At 36.5% G+C, this 20,111-nt stretch overlaps 1 long non-coding RNA gene across 2 annotated transcripts in view; it reads left to right on the forward strand.

Annotated features, from left to right (window-relative positions):
• Positions 1-20,111, forward strand: part of LOC144579437 (uncharacterized) — a 329,449-nt gene that overhangs the window by 243,978 nt on the left and 65,360 nt on the right. Inside the window, exon 8 of one of the 2 annotated variants that reach the window (XR_013526930.1) lies at positions 731-959. This is a non-coding gene — a long non-coding RNA (uncharacterized LOC144579437). Of the gene's footprint in view, positions 1-730; positions 5,042-20,111 lie in introns of those variants that run through there. The other variant, XR_013526928.1, reaches the window with a different exon arrangement.

Raw genomic sequence — 20,111 nt, forward strand, 5'->3', positions numbered from 1 at the left:
TAATCATACAGTCACACTTCCCCACTGGGGACTTCGAATAAATTGTTCTAAATTTTAGAAGAGAGGAGTACCAAAGATTTATATAATGAATTGATTCTTCCAAACGAAGAATAACTCTAGCAAGCAACATTTCCTTTGAAAAACTACCAGGAAATTCACAAGTATCAATTCAATATCTTGTTAACAGTTCCTATGTAATATCACTGCTTGACATGATATTGACTTGCTTTTTATCATGTTTGAGCTCCAATTGAGAGTTTTGAAATGTTGAAATAACATCATCATATGGATAATTACTAGATGTGCTATTTTTGCAACTGTTTTGAAGAGAAATAATTAGACACAGTGTACCACTTACTTGTTTTATTTGTCTTTGATCTTGCTCTGTAGGTCTTATAAAAAATTAAATGAAAATGCACTGTTAGAAAACCCACAGAACAGATCATAAGTTTTCAACAAACAAATATTCAGGGGAGTGCCTTTGACCTATAACCCTGAATTAGAGAAAATAATCATTGAACAATAACATAGTGCTTAAGAATGTGGGGACTTAGACCAGATTGCCTCTCCTTTTATCAATAATCTTTCTAAGGTAATTTTTGTTGTTCCTCCTATCAAAAGGTAGAATCTATTTCTCCATCCTTGAATCTGGGCTGACCTTGTGATTGGCTTTGTGTAAAAAGGAAAGTTGTGACACTCTGGTCTTCCATGCTTCCTCTTATTCTTTCAGTAACCTACCCCTGCAGCCCTGACAAGCCTGGGCCAGCTTGCTGAAGGACGAGACATCATGTGGAGCAAAAAAGAGCCAACTTAACTGAACTATCTTAGACCGGTGAGCTCCCAGCTGACTTGGCAGTTGGCCACAGAGGCATAAGGGAACACAGCAGAATTTAGCCAAGCTTGACTGAAAGAATCTTTAGCTGAGTCCAGCCCAAATGGCCAACAGACAGAATCATGAAGTAAGTAAATGGTTGTTACTTTATGCCTTTAAGATGTGTGTGGGGTGGAGGATAGTTGTTACTTAGCAAAATGGACACATTTAGGTTCAACTCCCAGTTCCAACACTTAGGGCATGTGTGATGACAGGCAATTTAACTAACTTTCCCATGACAGATTTCTCATATATAAAATGGAGATAATGCGGTAATGATTGATGCTGTTCTCAGATATTTGAGTTTTCTGCCTTTGGGTGCTTAGTAGATTTCATCATCTCCAGGGCTCTGTGAAATTAGATGTTGCCATGTGACTTGCTTTGACCAATTAAATGTCAGTTGAGAGTCTTTAAAGACACCTGTGAATTACAAACTATTTATTTCCCCTATAATCCCAATTTTTCAGATGGGGAAGGTTTTGTCCTAAAGCAAGGAAAGCATACTTTTAAAACCCCATTTTGACCCACAATGAACACTGAAAATTTGTGGTTGTTTATTACCGCTATAAATTCTAGCCTGTATGATTGATACAAAAATTAATAGTACAGTGTGACAATATATGTAAACCTCTAAGCACAATACTTAATACATCTAAAGTATTTAATGTTAAGAAATATTATTACTGCCCCCAGATTTAAAAAAAAATCCTTGAGAGATAGGATGTAAAGGTTTCTTTTAAAACAACAATTATCTTCTTAATTGATATACATGTACCATTTTAATATCATACTGCAATAAATCAGTGCTTAAAACTTTATTTGGTCACTGTACCAAGAAAATACAGTATAATTGGAGCTTAATATTGTTTGCTTCATCTTCAATTCTATAAACTTAATGCAAAATTAGTTCTTCTATTTTTAACCACAAAATAATTTAAAATTATTGTAGGGACTTCAGGATTATAATTAATATATATTTATAATATTGTCTAGTGTTTGTTTTAGATTAGTTTTTAATTTATCACTGTCACCAGCCTGTAAGCACTTTAGAAAGATCTGGGTATGAAGGTGAATGCTTATTGCACATTTATATAAGTATTTGAGAAGGTAAGCCATCAACAGGCTACCCCAATTTACATAAAGGTCTAGCCTGCATTGCATTTAAAGCATCACTCTCAAATATCTGACTTGTGAAAAAGAGATGTGTGCTGTGAAGCTGTGTATTAATGGGTTGTGATTGCAAGGAGACAAATTTTAGTTCAGTAGCGGAAAAAATGGTCTAAATAATAAAACTGTGATAGTGGAGAAATAGATACTTTGGACCAGCATTCTCAATAGGGGGATATTTTGTTTCTGGGAGGCATTTGGCAATGTTTGGAGACATTCTGATGGTCACCACTCAGTGGGAGGTTTTTCTATTAGCATCTAGTGAGTAAACGTCTGGGCTGCTGCTGACATCATTCAATGCCCGGGAAAGCACCACATATCACAGGATTATTGGGTCCTAATAGCTCTGCCCTTAAGGAACCCCAAGCTACAGCCTAGGACCTGACCCTGAATATGTTTAAGTGAAGACTGTTGAAAGTGCTAGCTGGTTCTTGAATTGAGTATAAAGCCCCTTTCATTTATTTTTGAGACGGAGTTTCGCTCTTGTTACCCAGGCTGAAGTGCAATGGCGCGATCTCGGCTCACCGCAACCTCCGCCTCCTGGGTTCAGGCAATTCTCCTGCCTCAGCCTCCTGAGTAGCTGGGATTACAGGCACGTGCCACCATGCCCAGCTAATTTTTTGTTTTTTTAGTAGAGACGGGGTTTCACTATGTTGACCAGGATGGTCTCGATATCTTGACCTCGTGATCCACCCGCCTCGGCCTCCCAAAGTGCTGGGATTACAGGCTTGAGCCACTCGGCCTAAGGCCCCTTTCAATACAGGAACAATGACAACAATAATATGTGAATATCTGGAGCTTTGTTATGTCATAAGCAAATTCAGTTACATCATTTCATTCTCACAACTACACTACACCTCTCTAACTCTTTCATTTTATGGATTTTCATGGTTACTGAGACTACATAGAGAGGCAGAAGTTTATTTTAAAAAATCAGTATTATTAGGGCTTCCTGTGGTTTTCTGTGCATTCTCTTTGTTTTTGGTGTATTTTTCTGACAGGACAGTCATTGTCTTCTTCCCTGATGATGTAAGAGGCAGACACAGGGAAATGGTGACCAGAGAGGCTGTGGCCCAAAGGAGATATTTTCTAATGTTGGCATTATCGACCTAGCACCGTAGGGCAGAGGAGAGGTGGACAGGCTTAATGAAAGCTCTCTATAGTTTCTAGGTAACTGGTGTGGAACTGATGGGCTCATATAGTCAGTTTGTCCTGAAATGGGATGTTCAGGTCACTTATCCATTGGCTGCATTCTCAGATAAATGGGCCTGTCCTCATGTCCTCCAAACCTACTTCTTATTTTGTAAGGTCAAGAGTTCCAGGCTCTAAACTGATTAGAGCTCTGTTTCTCTTTGGGCGCTACAAAACATGATGAGAAATAGAGATGGGGAGTGAGATGTCATTTGGGAGGGAAGAGATCAGAATTCAGCCCAAAGAAACAAAAGACAAAATATAAATGATCAGTTTAACACATATGTACTAAGCACATATTCTGTACCAGTGTCTATATTAGGTTCTCGGGTAAGAAAAGTAAGTAAGAAAAAAAAGTAGGTAAGAAAAGTAATAGGATGAAGTCTTATCCACAGAATTGTAGCAAAATTAGTATCTTATTTTCATGGGGGACAGACACATCATGAGATACGTTTCCTATTTCATTCAACAAACATTTATTGAGTTCCTACTATGTGGCAAGCATAGCCCTAGGCACAGAAGTATAGCCCAGAATTAGGCAGACATGGCCACTGCTATCATAAAGCTTATGCCACATGGTAAGTAAAGTGAGAGAGGTAAACCCAGGGTGTCAGAGAAGCACAAATATAAATCTTCAATCTAGACAGGGGGTGGAATGTGGGAGGGAGTAAGATAAGGCAGGCTGCTGGGAGCAGATATTAACTAGGAACAAATTTTGTACATTGGGAAATAACCTGGTGAAAAAGAAGCATGGAATCAGGTTTCAGGCAGAGGGAAGTTGAATAAGTTTGAATGTGTGAAATGACATGGTACCCGTGGGGTAGCTACTGTGAGATTAGGAATTGCAAAACTCAAAAGTAGAAGTTGAAGAAAGATAGAAATGTAAAGATAGGTAGGGGTCAAGTTTTTGCTATGTGTTAAGATAGAGAGGCTGGGAACTGTGACTCACACCTGCAAACTCAGAACATTGGGAGCCAAGGCAGAAGGATCACTTTATTCTAGGAGTTCAAGACCAGCCTAGGCAACATAGTGAGACCCTGTTTCTACAATGGCAAAATTAGCCTGGTATGGTGGCACACATAGTCCCAGCTTCTAGGGAGTCTGATGCCAGACAATCTCTTTAACTCAGGAGGTTAAGGCTGCAGTGAACCATGAGTGAGTCACTGTACTCTAGCTTGAGTGACAGAGTTAGACACTGTCTCGAAGATAAAAAGAATACAATAAGAAAGATATATAGAAGGATGGTAAGGAAGGTAGAAAGGCAGAGGGAAAAGAAAAAAGAAGGAATGAAAGGAAAAGAAACAAGAGAGAGTGAAAGAAAGAAGAAGGAAAAGAAAGCAAAGAAAGAAAAATAGAGGAAGACAAAGAAAGAAAGAAAGAAAGAAAGAGAAAGAAAGAAAGAAAAGAAAGGAAGGAAAGAAAGAGAGGGAGGGAGGAAGGAAGGGAGAAAAGGAAGGCGGCAGGAAGGAAGGAAGAAAGTTCAATAATTGAGTACTGGATTGAAACAGGGTTATTAAGAATAGAAAAAGATAGGATTCCTAGAAACCTTAAGAAGGCAAAATTTGTGCCTTGTCATGGTTATTTACATCTGTGGTTATGGGGTGCAATTAACTTTTCCATCTTCCTTTCCTTCTATGGCATACCTTTCCTTTCTCTGTCTTTACTTCCCATTTCAAGTTTTAAAGCAAAATAAGTTACAAACATTGTAAGAGTAAAAAGTACTCTTTTACTTCCTCCCAAACCCACCTAAATTTGTATATATTCTGCAAACTTCCAAAGTAGTCTTGCATTAGGAGCTCTAATGCATAATTATTTCAATGGAATCATAAGGCAGCAAACAGTTTTTTTCATAAATAGTAATGTTCAATGTACATTGAAATTAATAAATCTACAACTGTGATATTAATTTTCCATATTTGAGTTTCCGACTTTAAAAAAGTGCTTCATCAATGAGAAAGTTTCACCTAGAGCATGTGTAGTATATTCAATTTTAGTGAAACATAACTCTTGTGGGAAATCAGGCATGTCAGAACATTTTCCTGTAGGTAATAGAAATAAAACTAGTCATCATTTTGATATGCATCAAACATTAACACATGCAAAACGTTCCAGGAAAGTTTAGATACAACAAAATGACTAGCATACATTAACTTGTTGAACACTGTCTATGGTAATTAGATATTTTCACGATTGATAATTTTTGCAATTTTAAGGGTCAAGTTGGGCCCAGTTGTAGCTGAACTATTTTTGACATTTGGTAACCAGCAGCCCATTTTTATAATTGTAAATATGTTTTAAAATATAGAACAGCAATAATTAAGGCACACAACATTTGTTTTAAATTTCAGTGGTGGTATCAAGCCTGCCATAACTAAAAACTCATTCCAGATACTACAAAGATATATTTCTTACAAAGGCAAATTAAGAATTTTTACAGACTTGACAAGAAAAAAGTTGAGAAGGTCAAAATATTTTCTGTGGCTCTTTGAGTTTATTTTCACTTTTCTGGTTACTTAGAATAGTTTTGAGAAGAATACCTATAAGTACTGTAGAAAGTTGATAAAATATATGATATATGTAGGCTTCCTGTATACGCTTTCTCACCTCAGCCTCTAAAATGCACTGACTCAATTTTTCCTGGTGTTATTTTCAATTTGAGATTTTTTTTGCCATGATTATCATTGTTTGAGGTCTATACATCTACAACAGATCATTTTAGTTAGAACCAATATGAGTACATTTCAACCACATTTCAAGTACTTCTGATTCCAGTAATCAGATCCTAATCATTTAGCTAGTTCTAGACATTCACTAGAGAGTGACTTGGTAACCTACTAGCAATGTTATGGCAATTTAGCTTTTGAACTTAAAAAAAAACTGCTGTGATTAACACTTTTGTCTTATAGCAATTCATACATGTGTTTCATCTGTTGAATATCATTCATTCATTAGATAATAGTTAATGAACTGAGCATATGTAATGTATCCTTAATATACATTTAAAAATAAATGATATGAAACAAGTGTAGAAAATTTATATTATCCAAGGTTATGTTTTGGGGTTAGCCAAGGTAAAAATAAGCAGGTAATAACAAAGTCAATTTGAGTTTCATGGGATCAGCACTGTGCTAAGCACTGAGAAAGACAAAAGCATATTAATCATGGACTGTTTCCTCATAGAACTTAGGATCTCTCTATGAAAGGTGCCTTCACATATGTAGTAACTATCTCACAATAGCAAATACTATTTAGATGCATCCTGACTATAGAGTTTCAAGAGCGAAAGCAGATTCCTCTAAAAGCATTGTATCCCACTCATAGCTGCTTTTGGTTTGGTTTGCACAGTGGTGATATTCCTAGAGTTTCCTGACAGTACTGTCTACTAATATTAGACTCATATTTTCTTATGGCAATTGGCTGGTGCAAATTAATGTCTCCTTTTGAATAAGCATGTGCTTCTCAGGTTACCACAGTCTCCACCACTTCCTATTGTCCTGCTGACACATAGGTTGAGCATCAGTGGCTAGTGATCATCATTACTTTGCTTCTACTTCTCTCATACAGAGAAGCGTTTCCTCTACTTGTGTCTCCAACAAAAGTACTAGAGGATTTAAGTAATTGACAGAGCTTTATGTTTCAGATTAAAATGAGAGCTGGTTTCTGGGGAGAAATGAAAGAATAATCCTACATGCTTAATATACAAAAGTAAGATTTTATTTAACTTATGTTGCCCATTTTACTCTTATGTGTCTTGTCCCTAAGGCCATTTGATTTTGTAACAATTAAGGTAGAAAACAATTTCTGGATTTTCAAATAGTTGGAGAAATTTTATGGGCAGAATGTAAGTCAAGCATGACCTTGATGAATGAGGTAGTCACCTGTTATATAAGAATACAGATATGTCGAAGGAGATTAAACATGTGAAGGACATGACAATGAAGCAATTAGTGTGGTGTGCTTGCTGTTTGTAGGAAGACTTACCTAGAATAAGTAGGTGAGTCATAAAAGTAGTAGCAGCAACTTTTTATGGGCTCTCAGGGGAGTATGGATTAAGGTTAAAGAGTTTTGTAGCTCATATAGTTATATGGAGTTGGAACCTGAGATTCGAGCCATTAAGAAACCACTGTCAAGAAACCAGCAATGAAGTTACCTGATGAGTGTGGCAGTTACCGAAGACCATGCTCCAGCAATATCAGGAAGAATTACATAGGAACCTAGATTATAATCAAAGGAACATCATGGTCTGGAGAGTATTGGGATAATTTAGATGTGATGTGATAAGTTTAGATTTGAATAGTGGTAGGAAATATGTACAAAATGTGCCCTCTAGGAGAAACATTTAAAGAAAGGAGCAAAATGAGACAGATACAGAGACATATGCCTGGCAAATACCTCAAGTTTCTTAGCACAAAAGAGGAGGTAGAAAGCAAGCAAAGGAGATAGAGAATGATAGAGAAATAGGGAAGAAAATAAGGTCAACATGTGTCAAGGAAGCCAAGAGAGGAATAAATTTCAAACAAGAGAGATGTGATCAATAGTGAGAACATATTTTAGACAGGTCAAGGGTGAAAATACGATCAAATATATCCTTGTGCATTTGAAGTCACATCTGTGGTCAATTTCTCCTAGAGGGTAAATAACTCTCAGGGTACTGACTAGGTTTTCTCAGAAGTGCAATAATCCTTTCAAGTTATTGAGCTAACTCTTTCTTCATTGTGTTAGTCATGGACCAAAAGGAACCTATTAACCTAAAAGATTAATCTGCTTTAAGAGTCATTTTCCAGCCACAGTATATAAAGCACATACTAATTAAAGAAAGCACTTGTTGTACAGAACCAAAAATGCAAGGCAAATTAGGAAAGTGGGAGTTCATTGGGGCTAAAATTGTCAGAGGAGATTCACTCAAAGATGCTTAATTGGAACTGGATTTTGGAAATGAAGACATTGTAAAATAATTATTATAGTGTATCCTTAGCTGTGCTTGACTTTAGTTAGTGGTGAAAAAGAACAAAAGGAAAATAGAAAAACAAAGTTATATTATTACGTTTTTCTGATACTTTCTCCGGGTGTTGCTAAGATTTGATATTATCCACAGAAGTTGAGAATAGTTTTGTTGTTTATCTGACTTCAATAATCATGAAATTTTATCTCCCACCAGCATGTCTCCAATCTTCTGCTGAATTTTCCAGTAGGAGAAGAAGAAATTTTATAACCCAATAATTATCCTGTGCTATCTAATACAGTAGTCACTAGTCACATATGACTATTACAATTAAGATCAATTAAAACTAAATAAAATATAAAATTCGCTGTCACAGTGGCAGTAGCCACATTTTAAATACTCAGTAGCTGCACATGGCTACTATATTGATTGGCATAGGATGATCTTAGACATACAAACATTTCCATCATCAGAGAAAATTCTATTGAACAACACAGAGAAACCAAGAACATTCTTTAGTAGCTACCCTGTGGTAGAAGATGGTTGATTTTGCTTATAAGAACAAGCTTGTAAGAATGAGATTATAGGAATAATTTATGTTCTGGGATACTAGCTAGTTTATGTAATCATTGATTTGTTTATAAATTCAGTAAATTCATACTGAGAGCTCACCTGCATCAGGCAGTGTGTTTGACTTTGGGAAACAGTAGTTACCTCCAACGTAGATACATTCATATCATTTGGGAGATTCATGTTTAATGGGAGAGATACATTTAAACCATATTATCACTCAAACAAATGTAAACTTGCAATCGTAGTATGAAAATAAGTATATGATTCCAGGAGACGATTATTCTCCTTAACGGGGAATTCTTTTTCTGTAGATGGATGTGGGCTAAAGATTTGAAGGTCAAATGGGACTTTGCTAGATAAGAAAGAATTATTTAATAGGAGAACTGGAGAGGTAGGAAGGAGACCATTTTAAGCAGAAAAACAAAATGTATAATATCTTTATAGAAAATGAGAGCAAGACACATTGAATGGGCTGAAAGAGGGCCTTTCCCTGGTTACTTTATTTTACTTTTATCTTGTAAAAGTTGGTCTCAGACATACAGCTAGAGTTTAAATTAGTCACCCATTCAGTTTAGTAAGAAGTATTTGTTTTTTAAATAAAAATTAAAACACTGGACATTCTGACTTTATCTTTTCCTAAGACAACATTGGGACTTAAGTTCCAGCAGTATGTGATGGGTAAGCAAGGCAGCATATGTTGCTGATCCACGAATTATTTGAAGAAATGGACACTCCTCAGCAATTAAATTAATCCCTTTACTAACGCTTTTTCTCATTGTGTTCATCTCTTTACCAACTTGGCCCAAATCAGTCTTTCTACAAAAGATAATCCAATTTCAAGTCCTGTTGAATTACTATGATCATCAATGAGGAAATAACCCACGTGGAACAGACTCTGGAATGGAAAAATACATTTATAGTAATAATACAAAATCTGCACTGTGAAATTAGAGTATAATGCTAGAATTACTGTGTTTAACCTCCTATTCTTTGTAGTAGAAAGTCACAAAGCTATAGCATGCTACAAATACATCTACACAGTGTTTCCATGGTTGCTCAGGCAAATAAAATGCAGCTCTTGGTAAAAGAGTAAAGGTGACATTGGGACTTGTTCAAAGCAAAAGCAAAATTGTATTGCACCAGTTGCTCACAAAGCATCCTTTAAAGAACAAAGGAGTTTTCAGATGCTCGGTCATTGGGATTAAATTAACATGACATTGTAGGATCCGTTTTGGGATATGCAGTGTACCCTGGATGGTGATAGAAAAACACAGTTTGCATGATAAATTTTAAGGCTGCATTGAGATTCAAGGCATATAACAAAACCAAGATTTCTGTGTTGTTATTGAAGTGACTTGATGTTCTGCTTTAGAAATGCTTAGTGTCAGAATTGTTATATACTCAAAAATAATCTCAGACCTAGAAGTCACCTTGTCTTTGCCTATCCCTGCCCCCAACCCACTTCTTGATTCCTTCCTAAACAGCTTCATCAAGTATTTGTGCTCTGAAAATTATTTTTCCACAATCAACGGTGTCACTATTGGATTGCTTATAAATGCATTAGTAAATCAGTAGACTATATATATGTGCTGTGTAGCTTTGTTACACAGGGAGTGAGAAGAATATGTCTTTTGCTTTAAGCATACAATATTTTACACAAATGCATAAATATTATATTTTAGCATGTTTCTCTCTCTCTCTCTCTCCCCCCATACATACATATACACACACCACTTTCCTTTACTTTTATGTTAATTCTTCTTTTTCCCATCTTCCCTCTATTCTTGTGTAAGCCATTCCAATGTGAGAAGCCATGACAACAATGTAGTATATATTATCCCAATTTAATTTCATGCTGCTATGGTTTGAATGTTTTTATGCCTACCAAAATTCTTGTTGAAACTTAATCTCTAATTTAATAGTATTAAGAGGTAGGGACATTAGCAAGTGAATAGTTCATCTAGATTCCTCCTTTATGCATGAGATTAAAGCACTTTAAATTATTTTTTTTATTTTCCTGTAAGTTATTGGTGTGCAGGTGGTATGTGGTTACATGAGTAAGTTACCAAAGAGTGGTGATTTGTGAGATTTTCCTGCATCCATCACCTGAGCTGTATACACTGCACCATATATGTAATCTTTTATTCCTCTACGCCTTCCTACTCTTCCTTGCAAGTCCTCAAAGTCCATTGTATCATTCTTATGCCTTTGTGTCCTCATAGCTTGGCTCCCACATATCAGTGAGAACATACGGTGTTTGGTTTTCCATTCCTGAGTTACTTCACTTAGAATAATCGTCTCCACTCTCATCCAGGTTGCTGAAAATGCTGTTAATTTATCTCATTTTATGGCTGAGTATAGTATTCCATCATATATACACACACCACAGTATTTTTTATCTACTTGTCGATTGATGACATTTGGGTTGGTTCCACAATTTTGCAATTGTAAATTGTCCTGATATAAACATGTGTGTGCAAGTAACTTTTTCATATAATGACTAGCTTTCTGGATCAAATGGTAGTTCTTCTTTTAGCTCTTTAAGGAATCTCCATACTGTTTTCCATAGTGGCTGTACTACTTTATATTCCTACCAGCTGTGTAGAAGTGTTCTCTGATCACCACATCAATGCCAACATCTACTATATTTTGATATTTGATTGTGGCCATTCTTGCAAGGTGGTATCAGATTATAGCCATTCTTGTAAGGTGGTGTCAGATTGTGGTTTTGATTTGCTTCCCTGATACTTAGTGACGTTGAGCATTTTTTCATGTTTGTTGGACATTAGTATATCTTCTTTTAAGAATTGTCTATTCATGTCCTTAGCCCACTTTTTGATAGGATTGTTTATTTTTTTCTTACTGGTTTGTTTGTATTTGTTGTAGATTCTGGATATCAGTCGTTTGTCAGATGTATAGATGGCGAAGATTTTCCCACACCCTGTGGGTTGTCTGTTTGCTCTTCTGACTGTTCCTTTTGCAGTGCAAAAGTTCTTTAGCTTAATTAAGTCCAAACGATTTATTGTTGTTTTTACTATATTTGCTTTTGGGTTCTTGGTCATAGAATCCATGCCAAAGTCATTGTCTATAAGCGTTTCTCTAACGTTATCTTTTAGAATTTTTATAGTTTTATAGTTTCAGGTCTTAGATTTAAGTTCTTAATCATCTTGAGTTGATTTTTTGTATAAAGTGAAAGATGAGGAACCAGTTTCATTCTCCTACATGTGGCTAGCCAATTATCCTAGGACCATTTGTTGAAAAGGATGTCCTTTCCCTACTTTATGTTTTTGTTTGCTTTGCCGAAGATCAGGTGGTGGTAAGTATTTGGGTTTATTTCTTGGTTCTCTCTCCTGTTCCATTGGCCTATGTGTCTATTTTTGTACCAGCACCACAGTGTTTTGATGACTATGGCCTTATAGTATAGTTTGAAATCAGATAGTGTGATGCCTCCAGATTTGTTTTTTTCCTTAGTCTTGCCTTGGCTATGTGAGCTATTTTTGGTTCCATGTGAATTTTAGAATTGTTTATTCTAATTCTGTGAAGAATAACAATAGTATTTTGATGGGGATTGAATTGAATTTATGGATTGCCTTTGGCAGTATGGTCATTTTCACAATATTGATTCTACTTTTCCATAAGCATGGGATGCCTTCCCACATGTTTGTATTGCCCATGATTTCTTTCAGCAGTGTTTTGTAGTTTTCCTCTTAGAGGTCTTTCACCTCCTTGGTTAGGTATATTCCTAAGTATTTTATTTTTTTGAAGCTATTATAAAAGTGGTTGAGTTCTTGATATGATTCTCCACTTGGTCGCTGGTGGTATGTAGAAGAGCTACCAATTTGTGTATACTAATCCTGTATCAGGAAACCTTGCTGAATTATTTTATCAGTTCTAGGGTTTTCAGGGTAAACGATCATATCATCAGCAAACAGTAACAGTTTGACCTCCTCTTTACCAATTTGGATGCCCTTCATTTCTTTCTCTTGAGTAATTACTCTGGCTAGGCCTTCTAGTACTATGTCGAAGAGGAGTGGTGACAGTGGGCATCCTTTGTTTTCCAGAGGGAATGCTTTCAACTCTTATCCATTCACTATTATGTTGGCTGTGGGTTTGTGATAGATGGCTTTTATTACATTGAGGTATGTCCCTTGCATGCTGATTTTGCTGAGAGTTTTAATCATAAGGGGGTGCTAAATTTCGTCAAATGCTTTTCTTCGTCTATTGGATGATTATGTGATTTTTGTTTTCAATTCTGTTTATGTGATATATCACATTTATTGACTTGCTTATGTTAAACCATCCCTGCAACCCTGGTATGAAACCCACTGGATCAAGGTGGATTATCTTCTTGGTATGTTGTTAGACTTGGTTAGCTAGTATTTTGTTAAAGATTTTAGCATCTATGTTCATCAGGGATATCGGTCTGTAGTTTTCTTTATTGGTTATTTCCTTCCCTGGTTTTGGTATTAGGGTGATGCTGGATTCATAGAATTAATTAGGGAGGGTCCTTCTTTCTCTATATTTCATAATAGTGCCAAAAGCATTGATACCAATTCTTCTTTGAATGTCTACTAGAATTCTTCTGTGAATCCCTCTGGTCCTGGATTTTTGTTTGTTGGTAATTTTTAAAATACCATTCCAATCTTGCTACTTGTTACTGGTCTGGGTATCTAATTCTTCCTGATTTAAGCTAGGAGGGTTGTATTTTCCAGGACTTTTTCCACCTCTTCTATGTTTTCTAGATTATGTGCATAAACATGTTCCTAGTAACCTTGAATGATCTTTTGTATTTCAGGGGTGTCAGTTGTAATATCTCCTGTTTTGATTCTTAATGAGGTTATTTGGATTTTCTCTCTTCTTTTTTGGTAATTCTTGCTAATGGTCTACCAATTTTGTTTATCTTTTCAAAGAATCAGCTGTTTGTTTCATTTATCTTTGCATTTTTGTTGTTGTTGTTGTTTAAATTTCATTTAGTTTTGCTCTGATCTTGATTATTCACTTTCTTCTGCTGGTTTGGGTTTGGTTTGTTCTTGTTTCCCTCGTTCCTTGAGGTGTGACCTTAGATTGTCAATTTGTGCTCTTTTGGTCTTTTTGATGTAGGTGTTTAGGGCTATGAACTTTCCTCTTAGCATTGCCTTTGCTGCATCCCAGAGGTTTTGATAGGTTGTTTTGCTGTTGTTATTCAGTTTGAAGAATTTTTAAATCTCCTTCTTGATTTCATTTTTGACTGAATGCTCATTCAGGAGTAGGCTATTTAATTTCCATGTATTTGCACGGTTTTGAGGTTTCTTTTGGAGTTAGTTTCCAGGTTTATTCCACTCTAGTCTGAGAGAGAGCTTGATATAATTTCAATTTTCATAAATTTATTGAGGCCCGTTTTTATGGCCTATCATATGTCTATCTTGGAGAAAGTTCCATTTGCTATTGAGTAGAATGTGTATTCTGCAGTTGTTGAATGAAATGTTCTTTATACATATGTTAGGTCCATTTGTTCCAAGGTTTAGTTTAAATCCCGTTGTTTCTTTGTTGACTTTCTGTCTTGATGACCTATCTAGTGTTGCCAATGGAGTATCGAAGTCCCCCACTGTTATGGTGGTGGTGTCTATCTCATTTCTTAGGTCTATTAGTAAACGTTTTATAAATTGGGAGCTTCAGTGTTAGGTGCATATGTGTCTAGGACTGTGATATTTTCCTGTTGGACAAGGTCTTTTACCATTATATAACAATGCTCTTTGTCTCTTTCGACTGCTGTTGCTTTAAAGTTTGTTTTGTCTGATATGAGAACAGCTACCCCATCCACTTTCGGTTTCCATTTGCATGAAATGACTTTTCCACCCCTTTACTTTAAGTTTCTGTGATTCTTTATGTTAGGTGAGTCTCCTGAAGGCAGCAGATAGTTGGATTGTGAGTTCTTATGCATTCTACACTTCTGTATCTTGTAAGTGGAGCATTTAGACCATTTACATTCAATGTTAGTATTGAGATGTGAAGTACCATTGCATTCATTATGCTCTTTGTTGCCTGCTACTTTTTTGTTGTGTTGTTGTTGTTTTTTAACTTGTATTTTTGTTTTATAGGTCTGGTATGATTTATGCTTTAAAGAGGTTCTGTTTTGATGCATTTCCAGGATTTGTTTCAAGATTTAGAGCTCCTTTTAGCAGTTCCTGTAGTGGTGGCTTGGTAGTGGCAAATTCCGTCAGCATTTCTCTGTCTGAAAAAGAATGTATCTTTTCTTCCTGTATGATGCTTAATTTTGTTGGATACAAAATTCTCGACTGTAAATTTTTTTTTGTTTGAGGAGACTGAAGATAGAGCCCAAGTCCCTTCTAGCTTGTAGAGTTTCTGCTGAGAAATCAGCTGTTAATATGATAAATTTCCTTTATAGGTTGCCTGGTGCTTCTGTCTTCCTTCCTTTGTCTTAAATTTGGATGGCCTGATGACAGTGAGCCTAGGTGATGATCTTTTTATAGTGGATTTTCCAGGTGTTCTTTGTGTTTCTGATATATGGATGCTTAGGTCTCTAGCAAGGCTGGGGAAATTTTCCTCAATTATTTCCCCAAATATGTTTTACAAACTGTTAGAATTCTCTTCTTCTTAAGAAACATGGATTATTCTTAGGTTTGCTCATTTAACATAATCCCAGACTTCTTGGAGGCTTTGTTCATATTTTCTTATTCTGTCTTCTTTGCTTTTGTTGGATTGGGTTAATTCAAAGACCTTGTCTTCAAGCTCCGAATTTCTTTCTACTATTTGTTCACTTATATTGCTGAGACTTTCTGGGGCATTTTGCATTTCTGTAAGTGTGTCCATTGTTTCCTCCATTTATTATTGGTTTCTCTTTTGAGGAGGCTGAAGATAGAGCCCCAATCCCTTCTAGCTTGTAGGGTTTCTGCTGAGAAATATGCTGTTAATCTGATAGGTTTTCCTTTATAGGTTACCTGGTGCTTCTGTCTTCTTTCCTTTGTCTTAACTTTGAATAACCTGTGACAATGAGCCTAGGTGATGATCTTTTTATAATGAATTTTCCAGGTGTGGGCTTTAAGCTTATTTCCTCAAATATTTCTCCCTTCACTTCTTGTGTTGTTTTTTGGATTTCCTTGCATTGGGCTTTACATTTCTCTGGTGCCTCCCTGATTAGTTTAATGACAAACCTCCTGAATTCCTTTTCTGGTAAATCAGGGACTTCTTGGTTTGGATCCATTGCTGGTGAGCTAGTGTGAATTTTTGGGCTTTTAAAAAAGACTTGTTTGATCATATTACCAGGGTTGGTTTACTGGTTCCTTCTCATTTGTGTCGACTCTGTCAGAGGGAAGATCTGGAACTGAAGGCTGTTGTTCAGATTCCTTTGTCCCATGGGGTATTTCCATAGGGTGTACTCTCCCACTTTCCCTATGGATGTAGCTTCCTGTGAGCTGAACTGCAGTGATTGTTGTCTCTTTTCTGGTTCTATCTACCCACTGAGTCTACCCAATTCTGGGCTGATACTGGGGGTTGTCTGCATAGATTCCTGTAATGTGAACTGTCTATGGGTCTCTCAGCCATGGATACCAATGCCTGTTCCTGTGGAGGCGGCAGGTGGGTACAATGGACTCCATGAGGGCTCTTAGCTTTGGTGGTTTAATGCTCTATTTTTGTGCTGGTTGGCCTCTTACTGGGAGATGGTGCTTTCCAGAGAGCATCAGCTATGGTAGTATGGAGAGGAACTGGTGGTGGTTGGGTCCCTAGGACTCCCAAGATTTATGCCCTCTGTCTTCAGCTACTAGGGTGGGTAGCAAAGGACCATCAGGTAGGAGAAAGGTTAGGCATGTCTGAAGTCATTCTCTTCTTCGGTAGGTCTTGCTGTGACTGCTGTTGGGGATGGTGGTGAGGTTCCCAGGTTAGTGGAGTTTTGTATCTAGGAGGACTATGGTTGCCTTTGCTGAGTCATGCAGGTTGTCAGGGACATAGGTGAAAGCTGGCAATCACAGGCCTCACCCAGCTCCCAAGCAAACAAAAGGATTGGTCTGACACCCACTTTGACCACCATAACAACCCTGCATCTATTTCCAGGTGGTGGGTAAACCAGGCTTGAGAACTTGCTTCAGGCTACCTGCCTCCCAGCTGTAAAAGAAAAAGGCTTGGTTCTTCCCCTACCTGTGGAGTCTACACACTGTATTTGTGCCCTTCCTTGAGTTTAGGCCAGGAACTCTGACCCTTTCAATTGTTACAAAGTTCGGGTGAGAATTATCTTCTCCCTATGGTGTCTCACCCCAACCCCTGCTCCTCTGGCTGCCCTCCTGATGGATCCCTGTGGTGCCAGGGAGGAATAGCCTGCTTAGGAACACAGCTAGCTCCCAGGGCCTTTCTGCTACTGCTTCTACCACTGTATTTCTCTTGGCTATCTAAATTGACTTGGCTTCAGGTAAGCTCAAAAACTTCTCCTGCAAACAGACCTTTAGTTTCTCCAGTGTAGGCATGGTTTTGGGGAAGAGGCTCTCCCTTTTGCACTTCTGCTGTTGGGCTACTCACAGTATTTGGGGTGTCTCCTGGGTCCTTCAGCATCAGTCTTCTTCCTTCAGAGGAACTACGGGTCCTCTTGGGATTTCTGGTTTGTTTTTGCAGTCAATAAGAAGCTAAAACTCACAACGCAAGCCCCCGCATGCTGCTCTGTTCGTATAAGTCTGAGCTGCAATCTAGTCCTACCTCCCATCTTCCATCATAATCTTAAGCCCCTAAAGCATTTTTAAAAGAGGCTTTACATAGCAATAGGCTCTTTTCTGCCTTCCATCTTCCACCATGAGGACAAAGCATTTATTTCTTCTGCCATGTAAGGACATGACCAAGAAGGTCATCACCAGACTCCACATGTTGATACCTTGATCTTGGACATTTCATCCCCCAGAACTTGAGAGATAAATTTCCATTACCCAGCATTTGATATTTTGTTATAACAGTACAGACTAAGATACACACATGTTCAATTTAACTGCATATACATATTTAGATACACATATAAAAAGCATGTGTATATATATATATTTGTGTGTACATGTGTGTGTGTATATATATATATACACACACACAAACATATATATTGGTGTGTATTTTTGTGTCTACTTGTGGTTCATGCATTGGTTACTATTTTATAAAAATGACATTAAATTAAACAGAATTTTCTGCATCTTGATTTTTTAGTTAAAAAGTGTTCTTTCTTATAGCTTCCTTATACTGATCCTATGAGATAACCAGAAAAAAAGTCTTAATATCTGTTTCATATGGCAGTATTTATTGCCCATGAAAATGTAGGAAGTCACTTTATTCATTCTAATATGGGAAATTAAATAGTTTTATAAATTTCTTTTGGTATAGTATATTAAAATATACTAGATAACATTTTATATAAAGGTATTTTTTCATCCATAAATAAACTGACAAAATAAAGTGACTATGCAGAGACCAGAAATAAAGAAAACAGAGTAAGTGAGCACTGAGGAAGTTTCATCTATTTATGAATGATCTCAAGCCTCAGTTTCAATGAGCCACAATCACAGAAAATAGGGAAACTGACAGACCCCTACAGAAAAATGGGTCATTATAAAGATGATGTACTCAGAGAGTAAATCAGAAAACATCTTGTCACCCAACAGATTATGAATATATATTTGTGCCTATGTTGCAATGTCTTCTCTTCTAATTCCTAAAGAAAAATCAGGAAGCATGTACATTTCTGGTTATGCATATTAAAACCCAAGCAGAAATTTAGTTTTAAGTAGTAATGGACTAAAAGTCATGAATACTTAACAGAAGCAAACACAAATTGTTTCTAAAAGAGTATACTGGCTGGGCAGAGTGGCTCGTGCCTATAATTCCAGCACTTTGGGAGGCTGAGGTGGGTGGATCATTTGAGGCTTGGAGTTTGAGACCAGCTTGCCCAACATGGCAAAACCCCTTCTCTACTAAAAATACACACTCAAAAATAATTAGCGAAGCATGGTGATGTGCCCCTGTAGTCCCAGCTACTCAGGAGGCCGGGACAGAAGAATCACTTGAACCTGGGAGGTAGAGGTTGCAGTGAGCTGAGAGAGTGCCACTCACTCCAGCCTGGGAGACAGAGTGAGACTCCATCCTAATTTTTTTTAAATGCATAATTAACTGAAACTTTGAAATAATCTGCAGATAGACTTCCAACAAATATGAGTTCACAAATAAATAGCTAAGTAAAAAGCAAGAAAAAAAAAGACATTCTGAAAATCAGTAGAAACAATTGGATCAGTCTCACAAAAAAATGTAGCTGATATAATGTTAAATAAAGACCATAAAATAAACATGTTATTCTTTTTAAAGATGTAAAAGATAATATCTTAAAAGTAAATCTCATACTATGAAACTGACCAGGGATGTTTGACAAAGGAAGAAAAAAAAAAAGGAAGGGAGGAAGGAGGGAGGGAAAAAAAGGAAGGAAGGGAGGGAGGGAGGGAGGGAAGGAACGAGGGAAGGAGGGAAGGAGGGAAAGAGGGATGGGAAATTAAAATACAGTAAAACACAAAATTCAGTGACTATCTATCACACTAAACACAGTTGCAAAAAGAGTTTTTAAACCAGCAAATAGATCTGAATTACCTAGGATAGATTTTAATGATACAAAAATATAAAATATGAAAAGGAGGTGGAGACCTAAAGTGTAGAATAATAACAATTTCCAAGATAGGTCAGTTGGAATTCCAAAGGAAGAAATGATAGTAAAGCCATACTGAAAGAGAAATTGTCAAGAAGACCAAAATTAGATAGACATAAATTCTTAATTTCCCAAAGTCTCAAAATATTAAGCAGTATAGATAAAAGTAAACCTATACCTAGATAAAAAAAGAATAAAACTGCAGAAACCTAACGACCAGAAAAACAAAACAAAAAAATTTTAAAGGATTCTGTTAAAAGAGACAGGTGACTTAAAAAGAAAACACTAAAATTAGCAGACAATTTGCTTTTTACAAGTAAAATTAAAAAGTAAACAACAGTGGACTAAAGTCATGGTGTCGAGAGAAAATAACTTTCAACTTCTAATTGCATATCCACTGAAAGTCTCCATAAGGAACTAGTGCAAAATAAGAAAACATTTTCAGGTAAACAATAAAAAATACCATCAATAGACCCTTGCTGAAGCAACTTTCAAACAATACACTTTATGTAGGAAGGGAATAATTCATAGGAAATAAGTGGGATACATAAGGGAATGCAAAGTAAAGTAAGAAATGTCTGTAAATATCAGCAAACATTGACTACATAAAACAATTTCAAAAAGATTTATTTCAGAAGTTTAAATATTCAAGATTGCACTAAATTTTTAGAAATTAGTTAGAACTGAATAAGAAAATGTATACAAATGTGTAA

Source organism: Callithrix jacchus, chromosome 15 (assembly GCF_049354715.1).
Source record: "Callithrix jacchus isolate 240 chromosome 15, calJac240_pri, whole genome shotgun sequence".
Taxonomy (NCBI): domain Eukaryota; kingdom Metazoa; phylum Chordata; class Mammalia; order Primates; family Cebidae; genus Callithrix; species Callithrix jacchus.